Source organism: Haemaphysalis longicornis, unplaced genomic scaffold (genome assembly GCF_048455015.1).
Source record: "Haemaphysalis longicornis isolate Haplotype H1 unplaced genomic scaffold, Haemaphysalis longicornis Haplotype H1 scaffold_6, whole genome shotgun sequence".
Taxonomy (NCBI): Eukaryota; Metazoa; Arthropoda; class Arachnida; order Ixodida; family Ixodidae; genus Haemaphysalis; species Haemaphysalis longicornis.
In genome coordinates, this window is record NW_027526407.1 from 122,688,930 (window position 1) to 122,708,172 (window position 19,243).

Genomic DNA, 19,243 nt, shown 5'->3' on the forward strand with positions numbered 1-19,243 from the left:
GCCCTTATAGAAGTTGCCTGTGAGATTACGTTTAACCGTGCAAGGAGGACACCCAACTTTTCATCCCCAATCGATGTGTATTTTCTAATTGGGGGCAGGTTGCCATAATTGCCTTTACTTGGCACGGCTAAGGCGGCTGGCCACTACACAAACGCTTTGCCCTTACAGAAGTTGCCTGTGAGACTACGTTTAATCGTGCAAGGAGGACACCCACCTTTTCATCCCCAATCGATGTTTATTTTCTTATTTGGGAGCAGGTTGGCGTCATTGCCTTTACTTGGCACCGCTAAGGCTGCTGGCCACTCCACAAGCGCTTTGCCCTTACGGAAGTTGCCTGTGAGACTACGTTTAACCGTGCAAGGACACCCAACTTTTCATCCCCAATGGATGTTTATTTTCTTAATTGGAGGCAGGTTGCCGTCACTGCCTTTACTTGGCACCGATAAGGCTGATGGCCACTCCACAAGACGCTTTGCCCTTATAGAAGTTGCCTGTGAGATTACGTTTAACCGTGCAAAGAGGACACCCAACTTTTCATCACCAATCTATGTTTATTTTCTTAATTGGAGGCAGGTTGCCGTCATTGCCTTTACTTGGCACCGATAAGGCTGCTGGCCACTCCACAAGCGCTTTGCCCTTATAGAAGTTGCCTGTGAGATTGCGTTTAACCGTGCAAGGAGGACACCCAACTTTTCATCCCCAATTGATGTGTATTTTCTAATTTGGGGCAGGTTGCCGTAATTGCCTTTACTTGGCACCGCTAAGGCGGCTGGCCACTCCACAAACGCTTTGCCCTTACGGAAGTTGCCTGTGAGACTACGTTTAACCGTGCAAGGAGGACACCCACGTTTTCCTCCCCAATCGATGTTTATTTTCTTATTTGGGAGCAGGTTGCCGTCATTGCCTTTACATGGCACCGCTAAGGCTGCTGGCCACTCCACAAGCGCTTTGCCCTTACGGAAGTTGCCTGTGAGACTATGTTTAACCGTGCAAGGAGGGCACCCAACTTTTCATCCCCAATCGATGTTTATTTTCTTAATTGAGGGCAGGTTGCCGTCATTGCCTTTACTTGGCACCGCTAAGGCTGCTGGCCACTCCACAAGCGCTTTGCCCTTACGGAAGTTGCCTGTGAGACTACGTTTAACCGTGCAAGGAGGACACCCAACTTTTTATCCCCAATCAATGTTTATTTTCTTATTTGGGAGCAGGTTGCCGTCATTGCCTTTACTTGGCACCGCTAAGGCTGCTGGCCACCCCACAAGCGCTTTGCCCTTACGGAAGTTGCCTGTGAGACTATGTTTAACCGTGCAAGGAGGACACCCACGTTTTCCTCCCCAATCGATGTTTATTTTCTTATTTGGGAGCAGGTTGCCGTCATTGCCTTTACATGGCACCGCTAAGGCTGCTGGCCACTCCACAAGCGCTTTGCCCTTATAGAAGTTGCCTGTGAGATTACGTTTAACCGTGCAAGGAGGACACCCAACTTTTCATCCCCAATCGATGTGTATTTTCTAATTGGGGGCAGGTTGCCATAATTGCCTTTACTTGGCACGGCTAAGGCGGCTGGCCACTACACAAACGCTTTGTCCTTACAGAAGTTGCCTGTGAGACTACGTTTAATCGTGCAAGGAGGACACCCACCTTTTCATCCCCAATCGATGTTTATTTTCTTATTTGGGAGCAGGTTGGCGTCATTGCCTTTACTTGGCACCGCTAAGGCTGCTGGCCACTCCACAAGCGCTTTGCCCTTACGGAAGTTGCCTGTGAGACTACGTTTAACCGTGCAAGGACACCCAACTTTTCATCCCCAATGGATGTTTATTTTCTTAATTGGAGGCAGGTTGCCGTCACTGCCTTTACTTGGCACCGATAAGGCTGATGGCCACTCCACAAGACGCTTTGCCCTTATAGAAGTTGCCTGTGAGATTACGTTTAACCGTGCAAAGAGGACACCCAACTTTTCATCACCAATCGATGTTTATTTTCTTAATTGGAGGCAGGTTGCCGTCATTGCCTTTACTTGGCACCGATAAGGCTGCTGGCCACTCCACAAGCGCTTTGCCCTTATAGAAGTTGCCTGTGAGATTGCGTTTAACCGTGCAAGGAGGACACCCAACTTTTCATCCCCAATCGATGTGTATTTTCTAATTGGGGGCAGGTTGCCGTAATTGCCTTTACTTGGCACCGCTAAGGCGGCTGGCCACTCCACAAACGCTTTGCCCTTACGGAAGTTGCCTGTGAGACTACGTTTAACCGTGCAAGGAGGACACCCCCGTTTTCCTCCCCAATCGATGTTTATTTTCTTATTTGGGAGCAGGTTGCCGTCATTGCCTTTACATGGCACCGCTAAGGCTGCTGGCCACTCCACAAGCGCTTTGCCCTTACGGAAGTTGCCTGTGAGACTATGTTTAACCGTGCAAGGAGGGCACCCAACTTTTCATCCCTAATCGATGTTTATTTTCTTAATTGAGGGCAGGTTGCCGTCATTGCCTTTACTTGGCACCGCTAAGGCTGCTGGCCACTCCACAAGCGCTTTGCCCTTACGGAAGTTGCCTGTGAGACTACGTTTACCGTGCAAGGAGGACACCCAACTTTTTATCCCCAATCAATGTTTATTTTCTTATTTGGGAGCAGGTTGCCGTCATTGCCTTTACTTGGCACCGCTAAGGCTGCTGGCCACCCCACAAGCGCTTTGCCCTTACGGAAGTTGCCTGTGAGACTATGTTTAACCGTGCAAGGAGGACACCCACGTTTTCCTCCCCAATCGATGTTTATTTTCTTATTTGGGAGCAGGTTGCCGTCATTGCCTTTACATGGCACCGCTAAGGCTGCTGGCCACTCCACAAGCGCTTTGCCCTTACGGAAGTTGCCTGTGAGACTATGTTTAACCGTGCAAGGAGGGCACCCAACTTTTTATCCCCAATCAATGTTTATTTTCTTATTTGGGAGCAGGTTGCCGTCATTGCCTTTACTTGGCACCGCTAAGGCTGCTGGCCACCCCACAAGCGCTTTGCCCTTACGGAAGTTGCCTGTGAGACTACGTTTAACCGTGCAAGGAGGACACCCACGTTTTCCTCCCCAATCGATGTTTATTTTCTTATTTGGGAGCAGGTTGCCGTCATTGCCTTTACATGGCACCGCTAAGGCTGCTGGCCACTCCACAAGCGCTTTGCCCTTACGGAAGTTGCCTGTGAGACTATGTTTAACCGTGCAAGGAGGACACCCACGTTTTCCTCCCCAATCGATGTTTATTTTCTTATTTGGGAGCAGGTTGCCGTCATTGCCTTTACTTGGCACCGCTAAGGCTGCTGGCCACCCCACAAGCGCTTTGCCCTTACGGAAGTTGCCTGTGAGACTACGTTTAACCGTGCAAGGAGGACACCCAACTTTTTATCCCCAATCAATGTTTATTTTCTTATTTGGGAGCAGGTTGCCGTCATTGCCTTTACTTGGCACCGCTAAGGCTGCTGGCCACCCCACAAGCGCTTTGCCCTTACGGAAGTTGCCTGTGAGACTATGTTTAACCGTGCAAGGAGGACACCCACGTTTTCCTCCCCAATCGATGTTTATTTTCTTATTTGGGAGCAGGTTGCCGTCATTGCCTTTACTTGGCACCGCTAAGGCTGCTGGCCACTCCACAAGCGCTTTGCCCTTACGGAAGTTGCCTGTGAGACTACGTTTAACCGTGCAAGGAGGACACCCAACTTTTTATCCCCAATCAATGTTTATTTTCTTATTTGGGAGCAGGTTGCCGTCATTGCCTTTACTTGGCACCGCTAAGGCTGCTGGCCACCCCACAAGCGCTTTGCCCTTACGGAAGTTGCCTGTGAGACTACGTTTAACCGTGCAAGGAGGACACCCACGTTTTCCTCCCCAATCGATGTTTATTTTCTTATTTGGGAGCAGGTTGCCGTCATTGCCTTTACATGGCACCGCTAAGGCTGCTGGCCACTCCACAAGCGCTTTGCCCTTACGGAAGTTGCCTGTGAGACTATGTTTAACCGTGCAAGGAGGGCACCCAACTTTTTATCCCCAATCGATGTTTATTTTCTTAATTGGGGCAGGTTGCCGTCATTGCCTTTACTTGGCACCGCTAAGGCTGCTGGCCACCCCACAAGCGCTTTGCCCTTACGGAAGTTGCCTGTGAGACTACGTTTAAGCGTGCAAGAAGGACTCCCAACTTTTCATCCCCAATCGATGTTTATTTTCTTAATTGGGGGCTGGTTGCCGTCATTGCCTTTACTTGGCACCGCTGGGGCGGCGGGCCACTCCACAAGCGCTTTGCCCTTACGGGGGTTGCCTGTGAGGCTACGTTTACCCGTGCAAGGAGGACACCCGACTTTTCATCCCCAATCGATGGTTATTTTCCTAATTGGGGGCAGGTGTCCGTCATTGCCTTTACTTGGCAATGTGCAGGAGCTGCTCGTCCGGGCGTTAGGGCAAATGGCTTGTGCAACAAACGTGTCAAGTGCTCACGACAACAGAAGTGTGTGCCTGTGCAAAATTGATTCGCTACACAAATTTCCTGCGCCCCTTGAGCGCCGCCGCGAATTGGTCACTGTGTTGAATCGGAAAGACTTTCAGGCAAGCAAATTTGCCAGAATACCCTCTGTTGTACCCTGCTTCCGAAAAGTTGAGCCGAAAGCGAGATAAAAGCATCGCGATGGCGGAGAACGCCCGGTCGTGTCAGGAAATAGCTGTTCGCGGTTGCCACCCACCGCTGAAAAGCTAAAGTTCTTCTAAGCAAGCAAACGGTCGTGAAATCATGGTGTATCAAAGAAGTTGCCCCTGTTTGGCAGCAGGAAATAGTGTTATTAGGTGGAAAATATTTTACTTTTATGAGCATGTACGTCAACGGCCTGCACTTTTAAAGGAGTATTTCATGGCCTTGTTTAACAACCAACTCAGTATGAGGTATGGGAGCACGTAATAAATATCCACTTGTTCGCGCACCGACAGGAGGAAGCCATGCTTGGAATTTCGCACTATCGCACGCGCAATCGGAGGCATTCGCTGATGGCGCCAACCCACCTACTTGTTAGCGGATACGTAGGAGGCATATCAGCCCAATCGTTCCTAAGCTATTTCATGGGGACGCAGGCATCTTGATGGATGTTGAGTGCTGAAATTTGTCTGACCAACCACGCTTTTAAGATTTAGTGCCAACAAATAACGAGTACAGTTATTTCTATCTGATATTGAATAAGATATTTTTACTTTACTGGTCATTATTCAGTGCCGTGATTTGCTATGGTTGCATCCGATCCACCTTCCTTCTTCGATACAATATTTTGATACCCTACACGCCCTATCGGCATCACTTTGAATTTTAACCCAATCATTGGCTAGCCATGACTATATCATGATGATAAGAAGGACGCATTTCTTTATTTATTCCACGAGATTTCCATCGTCGAGATCTTACACTTGATACCCAAGAAGCACTACTAGCGTCACTTGAAATTTTCACTCAATCTATGAATCACCATAAGTATCTCATAACGATAACAAGAAAGCATTTTTCCATTTGCTCCACGTGATTCGCCTCATCGAGACATTTAATTTGATACCCCACACACCCTAGCAGGATCATTTGGAATTTTATTCAAATCTGACTAACCATGATCCTCATGACTGTAAGCAGGTCGCATCATTTATATGCCTCACGTGATTCCACTACTTCAAATTTTGAATTTGACGACCCATTTGCTTTAGTGGCCTCACCTTGAACTTTAACCCAATCTATGACTCAGATGACTATCTCAGGAATAGATCCACGAACCCTTTTTTTATTTGTTCCTGGTGATTACCTTCATCAAGATCGCAAATTTTATACCCTACACGCCCGAACGGAGTCACTTCAAATTTTAACCCAATATAAGACTCGAGATGACAATCTCATGACTATAACCAGGAAGCATTATTGTATTTGTCCTACGAAATTCCCCCATCGAGACCATTATTTTCATACCCAACACATCCTAGTGGCCTCAGTTTGAATGATAACCCAAACAGTGACTAACCATTACTATCTTATGATATAGCCATACCAAATTTTTCTCTGTGATTTTCCTCATCGCAACCTTCAAGTTGATGCCCCGCACACCCTACTGGCATCATTTTGAATTTTCACCCAATTTATGAGCTATTTTGACTGTCATAGGAGAATATTCAGAGAGCATTTCTGCATTTGTCGGACGTGACTCCCCTCATCGAGACCTTTAATTGCATACGCCAGACACCCTAGCACTCTGAATTTGAATTTTGACCCAATCTATGACTAGCCATGACTTGATCATATTGTCACCAAGTCAAGGACAACGCAGTTGTATTGAAGGAGAAACAAGTTTATTGGAGTGAACTTGTGCTCCCCTAACAACTCAAAAGAATACAGAGGCGGGGAAGCAGCGGTCAACAAAGTGACTTCCGTCGGCGAGCGTCGCAGAATCGAATGCCGCGGCGTCTGCTGTGGAGGCTTTTATCTTTGGGCGCGAGAGTTTCTGGAACCGTCGATTCACACCCAGAACATTGTAGATCACAGAAGATTATTCTGGCCTAGCGGCGTTAAGGCGAAACACTCTGCTTATCTGAATAAGATAGCCCGTGCGGCATAAAAATAAATAATGGAACACGCGCTTCGCATGGGACACAGATAACAGATCCGGGCGCGGCCGGGCAATAAAATGAAACGATAAATAAACAAACCCGTTCATGGTTCGCGGCAATATAACTATAGCGCATTTTCATCTCACGTGATTTCTCTCATCTAGACCTTCAATATATTTCCCCATACGCCCTCATGGCATCATTTTGAATTTTAACTCAATCTATGACCTATTAAGACTGTCTGATGACTATACACAGGAAACACTTTTTTAATTTACCTCGCCTGATTCTGTTAATCGGGGCCTTTAACTTCATTTCTTACACGCCTAAGCGACACCTGTTTTATTTTTATACAATCTATCTCATAATGCGGTCATTATTCTATCTAGACGGGCGTCGCCCACTCAGTTAAGTCGACAACTCATTTGAAACAGCCACAGGGGACATCCGCTGCCTCTTCCACCTGGTGCTCACCTCTCCCTTTTTAACCCTAGCAAGTGAAACCGCTAACACAAGCAGGCGAACAACCAGCAAGAAAGCGGCGCCGTGTGCTTTCCCACCACCCTCTCCCACCTTCTTAGAGGATCCATCAAGAGGAAAAGGTGCGATAACTCTTTTTAAGACCTCAGCAGTCGATTAGTATTCACACGCCCAGCCGCTAAATCAGACACCCCCTCCCAGCCACACCCCCACCCGCACCACCTGCCCATCAATCGATCATACGCATCGCAAATGCTGCCGTACACGCTTATAACCTGAATTGCGAGCCCAAAGCGGCACATGAAACTTAAGTAACAACCATATCTGCCTCCTAGACTACTCATATGTACTCCGAAGTGCAAATGTACTCAAACTCAAAATGTACTCAGTACTCAAAATGTACTTAAAATCAAAATGTACTCAGACCTCAAAATGTACTCAAACCCAAGTATACTCAAACACAAAATGTACTCAGTACTCAAAATGTACTGAAATCAAAGTACTAAAAACGCAAAATATACTCATACTCAAAGTGTACTCGGTACTCAAATTGTACTCTAACTCCAAATGTACTCAAAACTCTATATGTTCTCAAACTCAAAATGTACTGAAACTCAAAATGTACTCAGTATTAAAAATGTACTCAAAACTCAAAATGTACCTAAACTCAAAATGTACTCAGCACTCAAAATGCACTCTAACTCAAAAGGTACTCAAAACTCGAAATGGACTCACAACGCACTTGTTCTGAGATGTACTCAAACTCAGTTGTGCTCAAACTCACTCAAGCTCAAACTCACCGTGCTACACTAGCCTCGCGGTCACTCAAACTCGAACTAGCGTGTGAGTTTGAGTCCAGATGAGTCTGAGTGAGTGGACTCATGAGTGAGTCCGCTGAGCTCTGGATGACAACGGTGCTCGTAACAGCGTTAACTGCTGAATGTATTTTTGAAACGCTAGAGGTACATTCAGTCACTATAAACAAACGAGTATGGTCAAAGTGGAACTTTTTGTATAGTGTTAACACAGAATAGCAGGTAGTTTTTATGAAAACATTAGAACGTGTATATTTATTTATTGGTTTTTTTACTCATACTGTTCACCGGTAGGGCCTTTATACGGTGGGGTTCCCAAATCTTTGTATTAATATAGAAGCATCAATGCACTTGTGTAATCGCGCACGCCTCTATTTGTGCACAAACTACGTACACAAATTAGGCGGCACTACTCGTACTACAGTTATTATTAAGCCAACATGTTTTCTAAATCCTTGACACTATCGCCAGAAGTACAATTATGACCCTTCTCTTCGGCACCCTTTATCATACAGAAGTTTTTCGATAATTCTATGCAGCTCTTTAAGGTGCTGCCATAAGGGGGAACGCGCCACGCTCAGCATACGGGTTGTTTTAAATTATTAAATAACAAAAATTTCAGCCCAAACAACCAAAAAGCGCTGATAAGGTCCGGCAGCATAGTTCGCTTGAGCAGATTCCTGAACACAAATATTTCAGTTTCGTGGACCCACGAGAAGGCACTAAAACGAAATATGATCAAATAATGTAAGACAAGACTCTTTGGCTGTGACGAAATGATAACCTGATAGAAGCGATAGAGTAAATATCTGTAGAGAGGTATATTATCCACGCTTCTGCAACACAGAAAGACAATTTTCTCGTCCATTCAAAAGGATAAATTCGGCTTTTGCTGATGTTTTTCGTGAAAACTGTAGTTTGGTTTATAACGCACCAACATATGGACACGATGTTATAGTCACGTCTTTTCCGCGTGAGCACACAGCTGTGTTTCTTCCTAAAGAGTGTCTTCCAAAGTTTGTTCCTATAACCACCGGCGTCAAATCACACGTGTTGCTGGAGTCTTGACCAGCTGCTTGAAATTACCTTTTCATAAAAACAATTTACAACCATCCTTATAGCAGCGATAAGGAAGATTTCCAGTCGCAACCACCTTCTCTACCTTAATTTGGCGTTCGAAATCATAATGAACACAACAGCAGCAAGAGGAGCGTTCATAAAGTTATTGCCTCATGTTTTTTTAGTATAATGCTTCTATCGGAGAGAAAGTTATTTTTTATTTTTGTTCCTTTGAGACAAAAAGATTAAAACAGCCGAAGAATCACAGAATCAGCAAAATTCATCATTTTCGCCCTCTTATCAGAGAAGTTACGGTATGTAAGCAATGTTTTGAACTACAAGACATCGGATTCACAAGTAAAATGTCCAGCTGGCTATTTATTAGCACCGGAGTCATGTAGGCAATGGTTCCAAGGGACTTCACAGAAGAACAACAAAGAGCAAGAGCTGTCTGGCGCGTAGCTCTCAAGGATGCTTTTTTGGCCGCTGCGAGCATACTGTAAATTTATCGAGTGCATCTAGTTGTAAATTTATCATTTCACCATCAATAATATATCTCTTCATAGGTTTTAAATTCACGTAACAAATGCACTGAAGACAAAAATGGACGACAAAAAATGAACAAATTTCAATAAAAATAACACAGTCGATTTAACGGAGCTCGAGAACATTTTCGGCGAATAATCTGCTTGGCATCACCACTGTTGTTGGAATGTCCTCAAGGCTTAGCAACCACTTTGTTGTATATTCTCCTGTTCACGGTTCAAAACGCCACGTTATCTCTCCTCCACTATTTTGAGCACCTTAAAATTTATGTATTAAACAAGCAGTGGTAAAAAGGCATATAGAGTGAAGTATATTCGAGGTGTGGCCCATTTTCTTCAATGTTGTGATTACGCAACCATTATTTACGTATTGTTTCTCAGAAAGGTTTTATTTCACGGGAAATCGTTTTGCTCTGTACCCTGCCCTTCTATGTAAGATATAATCACCACTATCACGGCCATCAGCGTGGCCAGATAAATATTAGACGCACTATAATTCAACTACATAATTCGGCCAGGTTACTGACGAATAGACACAAGGTATTCTATCCGTCCATTGGACCACACCAAGCTATTGTTTTACTAATCAGGTGCTTGGCTTACGCAGGAAAACGCTGAGAATACACATAACATAGGCTTAAAATACTGACCTATAAAAGATAGGTTAAAGGAAATGCAATTGCACACTTACTTAAACTTCTTTTCTGTAAATGTGGAGTATGTTCGATTGAAATCAAGTACCCGTGTATAGTTATTGTAGTCTCGAACTTTGTCATGCAGGCAAAGCAGCTTTGGTTCAAGTGGACGAGAGCTCCAATATGTCCATACTACAAAATTTACTCCATACAACTAGAAATAAAAATCGATATAACACTTCTTGTCATTCTTTTGCAGGAAATAGTTGCTGATACAATAAATTGAATATTCATTACTATGCAATTAAGTCGCACGTTATAATGGCTCCTTCAATGCACGTGTTTCACAATTTATTTTTCGAATAAACATTGCTCCGTATGCGTTATGTTAAATGTGTATTTAATTTTGTTGCCGACCTATTTTGAATTTTAAGAGCCCTGTGGTATCTATGTCTTAAGTTCCGCGTATCTGACTTACCCTAAACAACAATAAAAAGGCATACTCTATGACGAGTATGAAACGCGTTTGGAAGCTATTGTTCCCAATGTTCAATCTTTTAAAACAAAACCTAAATTAAATATTTTAAATTTGGACTCGGAGGCATAACAATGTCTGTATGCCTGCAAAAAAATTGCGTTTGTAAATTGACCCAAGCACTAATGTTATCAGCGGGGCCATCACAATTAGGCAGTGCATGAACGAATAATGCAAAAAACAAGTCCAGACTTTGGTTGGCAGGGAGCCCGGAGTGGAAGACATTTGACAGATTGCATGTACTTCCCATACCTAAGTAGCAGAACGCTGAAAAGAAGTTCTGTGCCTAATATTTAAAATAGTTCTTAACGAGAAAAAATTATATTTGTTTCCAAATTCCCACTCTCAGTGCTAAACACAGACGTAATGGTTTAACCTATATAAAAAGAAAATTAGACTTTTATTCACCGACATTTGTTAACAGAACCCTGTCCTTACACAGAGTAATGAAACTGTTTTTTAAGGGCGTGACTGTTGGGGTTCGGCCACTTTTATGGGTATGCTGTAGGTCACCCGACACGAATCGGTTGGAGCAAGTTTTCAAATCACCAGATAGAGGGCGCAGTTTTCTCCATACATTCGACTGAAACAGTTTTTTAGACCTGTCAATAGAGGGTTTAGTGGTGTCGCTACTGGAGATTTCTCAGGAAACGTTTCCCAGTCCCAACAATAAAGGGCACAGGGGTCTCGCAGTCGCGGATTCCTCTCCCTTCCGTTGGTAGGAAGATAATAAAGGTACCCTCCAGCCTTTGAAGTGTAGCTGCCGACTCAACATCGGCCTCCGCATTGTATTATTCGTGCAAGTGAAAAGCGTTTCATGATACCTGGCGCCAATGAGGCATATTTTATAGAAACATTTTTCAATGCCTACTGTAGGTGGAAACGAAATCCTAATGAAAAGTTTCTTGTAGATTCGATACCTGAAACAATCCCAGTGGCCAGCGTAAAGTTTCTTTCTACGTGAGCTTTTTGTGCCAGGGCTACAGCCTCAACTAGGCGTCTACGCTTGTTGCGTTTCTGCTGTCGGCGTCGCTGCTAGTATGCTTCCTATCCCATTGGAGCACGTAGTACACGCTGCATAGGCAGTGTGAAGTAACGTGCGGCTGGAGTTTTCCTTTGTCATTTTGATGTGGCTCCACCTGCGTCTGCTCGGCTTATTCTGGCAGTCATCGCTTCAGCTATGCTTCCCGCAGTAGTTCAACCGTGGCTTCTCTACTGCGAGAGACCATTTTTTGCTCCCTCCCCTCATTTCTGACACATCTCCAACCTCTTCAACGCGCTTGCTCATGGAGTTTCGCCGTTGCACTATTCTGCGTGCGTGATCCACTGAATTTTGCTTTCGCGTAGCCATTTGGCAGCTTGCTTTAAAACTAATCCGGATGTCAGAAACAGTCCATTTCTCTGCAATTATAGGGCCAAGTTTACCTTCCGCCTATACGTGCATGACAGACCATTCAAGGTGGTGATAGATCATGCGTTTTTTGGGGGGAATAATTGTAAGGACGCCTCTTGCCGTCTCGAGAGATGAAGCATGCGTCTCTAATAACTCCAAGTGTACCAGGAAATATTCTTTTGCAGACAGCCGACCGCGCACCCAAATACCCACCGCGACAAGATTGCATGTTCTGCTGGAATCGAGACGGAGAGCGACCAAGTAGCTAAGCAGTGCACCATGCCTTTGTTTTGCGTCGCAATCGACTACCTTTAAAGACGCAACGCCACCATGCCAGAGGCTTTCAAGCGAAGTTATTCTGAAATATAGGTGTAAACAAATCAGAATTCATAAAAACACCCGGCCCCGGAACGAGAGCAAGTTCCAATCGTTTCAGGAGACCTGTCCAATCGTTTCAGGAGACCCGCGCTGGAAAAAAAATGAGGACAAACCAGTATTAGGCCCACCTAACTTCCAATCTTCATCATTATGTCGGTAGCTGCCGCGGCTGTCAGCGAAGCAAAACTTCGCCCAAAATTCGCCTGATCTTAGCCGGTAACGCCTGTATATCTAGACAATTCTTACCGGACAAACTGGACCTTAAACAAAACCGAGTTTTACATCGTTAGAGAAAAACGAGCGGGTTGCCGTAGCCACTTGATACAAGACACGCTATGCAGAGTCGACTACCTCCCCAAGTTGCCTGTACGAAAGATACTGAAATTCTTCATCCATCAAATTCTGATTCAAAATGGAGGCCCTCAATTTCAAATAACTAACCGCGGAACGGCCTTCACTATAGGGCCTATACGAGGAGTTTTGGTCAAAAGCAACTGGGGTCATGAAAGTACCCTGGCGTACGGGACAAAATTACGGGAGAAAACAGCGGCCCGCCTAAGACAATCGTGAGTGCGCTGTTTAGGCCAGCGGTAAACATTAGACACAGGGTAAAATTCTTTATGATTTGACCGTTCTGTACACTCAACCTATTGTGGGAAATATGCAGATCGCCACAGTAAGGGTGTCTTAAGCACGACTGCCGACAACGACACTCGTCGCCATGCTGCTGCGCTTCGACAGCAACGTTGACAGCCACACCGGCGGGCAAATGTAGGTGCAATGTGCGGAGACTGCCCGCCCGGTTGCTCAAGTTTGCACAGAGTCACGGGACATTGTGGACAATGTCCGCTAAATTCATCTAGGCCCACAACCTCAGTAACCGCCAGGTAATCGTTTTGGGGGTGTGACTCAAATTCGAGAAAGCCCCAGCCAGAGGGCTGGGGGTGCTGCTTCTGAGCAAGTAGATTTGAACGGTGTGTTGGGAAACGTCTCTACGAGGTTGTTTCTGTCGTTAAGTATGGCACAACGCACCTCACAGATGGCAGAGGCCGTTAAAGTTGTCAGACTCATTCCACATAATAAACTTTGAAAAGCTTGTAAAACTATTTGCTTTCAGCATCCCGCGGTTGTACTCGTATACCGGTCGCTACCCATGCCTGACGTTTTACTAGTATTTTTTTGTCTGCGCCTGGCCGCCCATGCTGTAATATCCGTCCTTGCAGCAGAGCGAGTGTTTGCTCTTGTTCTCTTGTTTGCCGCACAGAAAATTGTATTCAAACCGAAAACGGTGCGTTTCCTGAGATCACTATCTAACACCGTTCAGATATATTCTAGGTTTAAAGCTATGTTAGTCCTAAAAGTCACACTGTAGCTTGATGTGTTCCGAGAAAAGGAAGGGATAATCTCATTTTGACGATCAAGAGTGCATGCCACGTTGCTCACTACCTCGTCGCCGAAGGTGGTTTCTTTTTTATGGTAGCGCAACCGCGCTTTACCAAACGCAGTTACTACATGCACATTGGTTGTTATTTATTGCATGACAACATACTTTGCTTTGTAAATCGCACTATCTGCATTGTGACCTGGGGAAAGGCTTGTGCAACGAGACGGTTACCGCCTCCAAGCATGTTAAGAGGGACCATTAATTACCCTATAGTATCCTAACCGATATTCTGCACCTGAGCGCTAGTGTTTTATGTATAACGGATTTCTCAGCTGAATGTTTCACTGGACTCTTGCGTGTATAGTAACACAATTTTGTGGGTGCGCTGTTTGCTATAAACAATAGGATCAGCGGCGCGAAGGGCCTTGACAAATTACGGCACACAAACCACAAAAAATTAGACAATTACCTTACTAGCATGCATTTTGCTGATCCAAGGATCTCACTTAAAATGGTTTCAGTAAGGTAAAGGTAATATAGTGCTGTTTAATTGAATTATTGAGACCGTCGCATGGTCACCTTAGTAAGAATTTTTTTACTCACACAGGGAGTATTTTGTCACGCACTATATGGCACCATACCATCTAACATGTCATTGTACCAGAAATCGTTCTGCGGATATGTGTCTCTATTTATCACTATTGCTTTTCAAACTGAGATTATCGTATATATTGTGACTGTAGGTGCACAGATTTAACCATAATGCAAATGCCCGGCATAGACCCCGTGAGGAATTGTTTGCGCATCTCTTTGCACAGTGCACCATCTGATTTTGAACATAACAAATAAGTGATGTGTACAAGTTTTTTATTGGGAAACTTTCGCAGCTTAACACAGGGACTTCTAATTTAATTACAAAGGTTCAACGGAAACTCACCCATTTCTGTGATGGGTAGTTCTCTTTTTTCAACAAGTTTTAAACACCTTATTTAACACATGTGTGCACTAACCCAGTTAAAATATAGGACAGAAGAGGTGGGTGGTTTGACGCTAAATATATGTAAGGTAACTACGGCATGACAGCCTGTGTACATTTTATCTTCAGAGAATACTCAAAAAACATATTTTGTAGCAGTCATCTGGTACCTGTTGCCTGCCCTAATGTAGTTACTTATTGCTTGCTTTGTCCAGGATGGGAGAGACGTTTCCGAGTCATATCCCATGTACAAGCCGGATGTAGGTGCATCCCTTCAACAAAAGTATTTTCTAGGCCAGTGTTTAAAGCAGCAAAAGGAAGTTTAGGTTAGTTTCAGAGACAAAATTTGTTTCTCTGCCATTATCGCATATATTTTGCTCTCTACGTTGGGTCCGACGACGTTCAGCGGGTCAGAAGAAAATAACAAGGAAACAGAACTTTTCATTAAACGTACTAGTACTGTTGCAGGAGTATTCTTATCATATACAATATAATTGGTTTTGTGGAAGGCCTGTTTAGAAATCATTATTTGGGCAGCAAACGCTGGATTGACGGTAATACTCGTATAAGAAGTTTTTTTCCCGTAAAACTCCCGAAGCAAAGAAATAACCACTGGACAAGTTAAACAACTAATCGTTAGACGCCACCTTAAACCAACGCTTCAAATACCCGAAACACTTACGTCTTGGATGCGTGGCCAAATGTACTCTTTTTCGCAGAAAACATACGGCATACACAAATCGTTAATAACTACTGTACCCAGGGCTGTTAGCAAGAGTATGGAAGTTATCACGTGCATTGTGAGTAATAGCAAAATACTCTACCAAGTTTACGAAAACAAGTTCTTTTTTAGACAGTCATTTGTGTTTTAGAACCGCAAAACATCGCTAGCCCAACAATGATATTTTAGCGGATCACCGCTGACATGTCTCTGACAGTTGTCCCTGAATGAACGGCAATTTCAGTTACAGTTCATGTAAGCGTCTTCTAGCTGTGGCATGACACCTCAACGCAGAGAAACTACGCCCTAAAATGCCGAGATATTGAACAAAAAGTTTCATACGAATACGCAGAACAATGCCTGGGGTGTTACTCACGGCATTAAAAGATAGTTGAAAGATAAACACAATGGCTTCTTTGCGAATATAAAATCGTGGTCACTGACCAAGTCAAAAAAGGAAACAATTTGACGTTTCGGAGCCCATACGGGTTCCTTGTACGGAACCCGTATGGGCTCCGAAACGTCAAATTGTTTCCTTTTTTGACTTGGTCAGTGACCACGATTTTATATTCGCAAATATGAACCCTGACCAGACGACGTTTCGTCGAACACTCGACTACAATGCCTTCTTTCTACGACTACTTTTTTTAGCCACCTTGTTTGACTGGTGGTATTTTCACGAAATAATATTTCGGCCACCAAAAAATTCATTTCGCTGCTCGAAGTGTTACTTGGGTACTCCGCGAGCATCGAAACTTATCGAAGTGTTCTCATTATGTTAATAACACAAATTGGAAAAGAGAGTGCTAACTTTGCGAGGACGTCTCCCATAGTTACTACAACTGGTATAGATTAGCGTAGCATTGTAATATGAATATGTCAAAACAATTATCCAACCATGCTGCTCAAAAGCAAGAGCTAATAACACACAAACGGGTGAAAAACACTGGAAAAAATGTCCGAGACACTGTTTTACTGCTCATTCAATCACTGACCGCCCCAAGACGAAGTGATTTATTTGAAAAATAAAAAAGCATCAATAATATGTAGAAAGAACCCTGTTCCATTATCGCTTATGTACGACCACGTACCTATCGTACGTAGTCGTACATAAGCGATTAGTTGTTAAGCCTGTTCACAGTATCTAAATAGGAAAAGCAATGGAATTGGGAAAGGGTACTAAGTTTCAGAACAGAAGTAGTACCAACTAGAAACATGTGAATGGAAGCTGGGCGCCATCACTATGCGTACAAAGACCGCGATGACAGCTATGAAACCTGGCGGTGCACAACATATCAGCTAATTTGTTAAAAAAATATTCACAAATTGTTTCTGAACTTTTTTTCTAAAAAGCGCATAGGTGTTGATACTTTTTTGTAAATAGTGACTTACAGGAACGACAGATTAGAAGTGCCTACGAACGCGTCGCGAATGTCTTTTCTTGTATTGCATGGGAAACCTCTTTCTAATAATCATGTCGGGAAGGTTTCTGCGAGGTAACCGTACTTTGGTAGAACACAACCGTCCCATAATGATAACGCATCGGCCTTCGCGTTACCGACACCCCGTCTTCATCGTTTTCTACGTGTTTCCGCGGTGCCAAGATGATCAGGTGGAAAGTGTAAACAGGGAAAGTTCTAATGCGATGCTCCTTACTGCTCACTGATCAGGCCGTTCATCAGGCCAAAAGCACTGTAGTAAACCCTGGTGACCAAACAGGTTTCATAAAACGATGATGGTAAGCAAAGGAGCCCCAAGTGCCTCACAAAATCCCTCCCCGTAGTCAAAATCCAGTGTGGTGCTTCGCATCACGAAGGCGACGTCTATACGAAATCGCCATTTCGAACTGTCCAAGTAGTCTGGATCTTCTACTTGGACCGCGCTTGCTTGGAAGAAAGCTTCACATTTTAACCATGTCCTTTTTTAAAAATTGGCTGTAAATGTTTAGATGAGACGATTTAAAAATTTAAATCTTGATGTAGCACTGACCCTTGCTATATTGTCATTGCAATGGCGGGGCTTTGTCTTTCGGCGTGACGGGAATTTTACATATTTTCAAAGCTAGTGTTTCAAGTGTTCTTTCTTGTGTTCGCCAACAGAGCTGATCTACCGATATCTGTTTTACATCTCTAATTAGGAAATTCGGATTTCGTCCCGGTTTACACTGACTACAATAGGTTTATTTGCCTTCGAACCCGTCTTTCTGGACATCTCCTCCGGTTTCTGTGATAGGTGTTGTAAGACTTCGGTGAAGTGCGGCCGCCAGTCCCCCGAAATAAGGGAGGAGAACCTGCACGCAGAAAATTCCCGCAAAAGATGGCAGAAGAGAAGAAGAGGACGTGATCCTTGTAACAGGAAGAGGAAGATGTCGGCCGAGAGGTCGGCAGCAGAGAGAGAGACGGGGAGCAGAAGAGGAAGAAGAGAATGTGTCTTATGAACTCCACAGAGAAAACAGGCCAATCTTTGGCGAATGGGTATGCGCCTCGAGGAAAAAACACACGTCGTAAAGCAGGATGAGCAGGAAGAACATGACGGGGCTCTTGGGCGGACGAACGTTTGGGGGTACGATGTCCCGTGCGACTGCACCGGGACATCGCCGGGTACCCCTTGGTCACCAGCCAGATCCGCTACTGCACAAAGAAACAGCTGGGGGATCCCTCTCCTGCCATTGCTTGCGGCGCCTCGTGGCTTCGTTTTCAGTTCCCGTCGGGAAGGGACCATCGACGTAACTGGTGACCGAGTCACAATAGACTACATAGGTGAGACTGCTCTGTTTTTCTTCCCGCTAATACTCGTTCTCACGAATCGGCGCCGAACTGTGACAGGGTAGGACTTCGTCCCGATTACCTCTTCCTTTGTGTTTCATTCAGTTATTTTTCAGTTTTGTTTTTTTATCCCGTTCTGCGCATCCCCATTTTCCCACTTCGTGCAACACAATGCACCTGTTTGACCTTCGTGTTGTGGCTTCTGTCGTCATTGGTCTTGTGTGCATGTCTCATGGTTCACACCACCGAACCCTCACATCACAATTTGCGTCCGTGATAGAACCTCTTGAATGACATTTCGAACAGGTCAGGAGGCTTGTGCAAGAGGTGTGAGGACTGAAAAGTGATATTGAGGTGGATAAGTTAGTGGCCAACGGAAAGTAAGTGGGACTCCGCGATGCCTAACTGCAGGAATGGGTCAAATCGGAGCAGGATTGGTTGCGCAGAACGGGAAGCTCTGAATGCCGCAGCCGAGCAGGAGCTGGCAAAGGAGGAGAGCCTACGGATACGCTTAAGGGTACATGAAGGCGCACAAAACGAACCACATGCTGAGGTCTCCGTGACCGCCCAAACTCGCGCCGTGCCTGTGATGTCAACGAGCCCGCATAACTTTATTCCCACGTTTGATGAGCGGAAATACGCCCTGCACACATAACTCCTAAGGTTTTAGAGGCCCGCTGCAGCTCAAAAATTGCCGGAGGATAAATGGGCCGTCGGATTGAGCAGAATGCAAGCGAGTTACCAAATTAGCTACCACATCCCGCCTTTGCTGTCCTTGGCATTCTTGACTGCCAATTGTTATTTCTGTACTATTGCAAAGAGCCCCTCATTTCCCATTTCTGATTTGCTACATGCATTGCGAGGGCCTCTGTTCTGGCAGTCTTGGTGCCAAAGGTAGCTTAAGAGGGTTCAATGCTGGTCGACCACTCTCGACATGTCGTAGACACTCGA

General features: G+C 44.7%; 1 long non-coding RNA gene across 1 annotated transcript in view; it reads right to left on the reverse strand.

Annotated features, from left to right (window-relative positions):
- LOC144141924 (uncharacterized) overlaps window positions 1–15,618 on the reverse strand; it is a 69,551-nt gene extending 53,933 nt beyond the window's left edge. Inside the window, exons 1-2 of the long non-coding RNA XR_013316750.1 lie at window positions 15,489–15,618; window positions 10,197–10,354 (exon numbers count right to left, since the gene is read on the reverse strand). This is a non-coding gene — a long non-coding RNA (uncharacterized LOC144141924). The remainder of the gene's footprint in view (window positions 1–10,196; window positions 10,355–15,488) is intronic.
- Window positions 15,619–19,243: the final 3,625 nt, after the last annotated feature.